Source organism: Lactuca sativa, chromosome 4, assembly GCF_002870075.4.
Source record: "Lactuca sativa cultivar Salinas chromosome 4, Lsat_Salinas_v11, whole genome shotgun sequence".
NCBI classification, from domain to species: Eukaryota; Viridiplantae; Streptophyta; class Magnoliopsida; order Asterales; family Asteraceae; genus Lactuca; species Lactuca sativa.
The window spans coordinates 211,276,115-211,279,544 of NC_056626.2; positions in this window are offsets into that span (position 1 = coordinate 211,276,115).

Below are 3,430 nucleotides of genomic sequence, written 5' to 3' on the forward strand. Positions count from 1 at the left end.
CCATGGATGCTCCATGGTGTATTTGTACCCATGGATCCAAGGAAATGGAAAGCCATGACAATTAAGAGTTTACCCTAATTGTGTAACTATATAAGCATCTTATTATTGAGGAAAAATCGGCCACTAGAGATAGTGAAGAAAGGGCTAGCCGATTTTGATGAGTGTAGAATTCTCTCAAGTCATTCCAAGTGTTTTGATGATTGTGATTCCATTTGAGGTGTCACACTTGGGGCACTAAGCACTCAAGCTTCATGAAGACTTACTACACCAAAAAGGTATGTATTCTATCCTACTATATCCATTGTTTTATATGCTAGATTAGGATAATACCTTGGAAGTTCTTATTTGCATGTATAATAGAGAAAACATAGATCCAAGGTATTTAGGGTTGCATGTACACTTAGGAAGTGTTAGAATGCTCAAAACCCAACAATTACAAATTACTCCTATAGTATTTTCAATTTTATGTTTGGTTCTAATGTTCTCATTGTGGTAGTGTTGGTAAGTTTTTAGACTTGTTGCCATATCACAACCATTCTTGGGCATGCGCTAATCACTCCTCGGACCAGCATAGTTGATCAGGCTATGCCACTCCCAAGACTGACCATACATCCCCGAGCTTACCTGTGATATCCAACAATCATTACTTTTGTTTTGTTCTAGATTGATGTTGACCTTAGTATGTATGCATGCATGTACACTTTTAATAGGAAATTATTTATTTCTAAAAGTATAATTGTTTTGAAAACTTTAAATCAGAGACCTTAGTCCCAATGCATTTATAGTTTGTATATCTTATGTGGTTCGATATACTTAGTTTACTATAAACAATGCTCTGATACCAATCTGTCACACCCCCAAACCAAGGATGGCGGAAACGTCCGGGGGTAGAGGACTTCATGTATAGTATCACAACAACGTGCATAATAGTGCTCAAAGTAAATACAACCGTCATAAATATAATTGAAAAAGTTACACCATTGTATACGTTTACATGTTTCAAAATCAATTACATTATGATGACAAAATAGATTGTTTGACGATTTAACGTCCCATCCTCAAAGCGTTGATGTTTCCCTGTTTCACTGATTTCCTGAGAATAAGAGTAGTTTTGAAAAAGTGTCAACAATTAAGTTGGTGAGTTCATAAGAGTTTTGTTTTAGGAAGAAACTGTTTTCCTTGTAAAAGCGATAGAGTTTGATTTCCAGAAAATCCAATATTTCCTCATTATGTATGAAATGAATGCTTCTATGTTATGCGATAATAAATCCTAGAAAGACCCATAGATTCCTTCTATAATCACTCAGCGTATATAAATTATATAAAAAGTAAGTTAAATAAACCGTTGAATATAATGGGTCTGCCCCAGGTCCACAACCAAACAAGGAACAGGAGATAAGGCGGGCCCACCAATTCTAAGTCGATTGTGACTAGATTCTTATATGACTCTAGCATATACACTTAGCAATTATAGCTGAAGTCTAACAATTCTAGATGAAGTATAGTTTTAATATCATAATAACTATTTTATGTGAACATGGTACTTTGTATCCGTACCCGTTTTTGTATAAAAACCTGGTACTTTGTATTTGTACCCCTTTTTGTATAAAACCGGTACTTTGTATTTGTACCCCTTTTCGTATGAAAACCTGGTACTTTGTTTTCATACCCCTTTTTTGTATAAAACCGGTACTTTGTATTTGTACCCCTTTTCGTATAAAATCGGTACTTTGTATTTGTACCCCTTGTATGAAAACCGGTACTTTGTATTTGTACCCTTTTCGTATGAAAACCTTTGGTAATGTAAATGATCATAAACTACACCTATTATAGTTTATCAAAATGTTTGAAATGTACATGCAACCTAACTATACCTATTATAGTTTAGTATGTTTTTTTGTGGTGTATAAGAACCCTTTTCTATGTAAGTCGAATGTATAGCACAATATAGCTATGTTTATCTTGCTTTGTTTTGTACTAATGGTAATGATGGAGGATTCTTACAATTCGGTGAGTATTTTCTGTTATATAATTATACCACAACAAGAAACACATGCAAAATGTAACAACGTGAATTTTCAAAATAATTTTTCATTTTTAAAAGATTCATTCATTCATAAATAATGTCAAACACATTGTATCAAATGTTATTATCACAAAACTTTTCCCCAGAATCTCTACAAAAACTTTTCCCTAGAATCTCGGAAAATATCTGACTCGGAAGAAGTATGATCTAGCCTCCGCCTAATCACATAAAGTAATATTCTCATAAATACAACTGTACTCAACCGTAAAAGTCAACAAGGTCAATGGTCAACTTAACCCGACTCGACGAGTGCACAAGGGCGACTCGGTGAGTCTACACGTGTCCACTGACTCTCTCAGATTCTCTCTTGGCACGTCGAGTACTTCCCTTGACTCGATGAGTTCCACCTAGCATGAATCACGGGGACACCCCGACTCAACTCGCCGAGTCTCAAGAACAATTCGGCGAGTTCCAACTTGAACTCAAGCCCCTGACTCTCCCTGGCTCACCGAGTCATTCCCCCAACTCGGCAACTCCACTCACTGAGTGATTAACGGGCAACCTTCATACTACTCGCCGAGTCTGTTCTTGGGACTCGGCGAGTTCATGTCATTCACAAACTAAAAACAACTTCTGAGGTTAGATCTATTCCATACAATCATAGATCTGGCCTCCCCAAGCATGATAATCACGTAAAGTTCGGACCTTGACACACACACATATAACATAGAAATGGTCCAAAATGGTGATTTAGCCCCAAAAATGACATTCTAAGCTCATGACTTCCAAAATGACTCATAAAGCTCCAAGGGTTAAGGTCTCTGGACCTCTTTGGGTCCAGATCCAGAACACAAACTCAAGGAGGGACCAAATACACCACTTAATCAATCTCTAAAAGGGTTAGGAAAACCCTAACACAAAGAATCAACACCAAAACTGAAGAAAGTCAAAGAATAATACCTCAATGCAATCTCTATGAGCTCAAAACCACCAAAAATTGCTACTCCTTCAGCCTCCACTTGCCTTAAACACTTCCTTCTTGCAAAAACACCCGCCAAATATCAAGATTGGCCTCTCCTTCCTCACAAACACTCTCGATCTCTTTAGGGTTTCTCTCCGGGGTTGGTGGCCGCAAATAACGGCCATAAGGCCCTTTAAATAGGTCTAAAACCTTGGAAAATAGGGTTTCATTAAACAACGTGGACTCGCCGAGTCCACTCATGAACTCGCCGAGTCCAGCTGTGAACTCACGTACAAATCTATGACCATACTCGGCGAGTCTAGACGCCAACTCGCCGAGTTCCCCCTACAAAACCGAAAAATAAAAGAACAAAATATCATACCTGGGAATATGGGTGTTACAATTCTCCCCCACTAGAATCAGACTTCGCCCTCGAAGTCTCA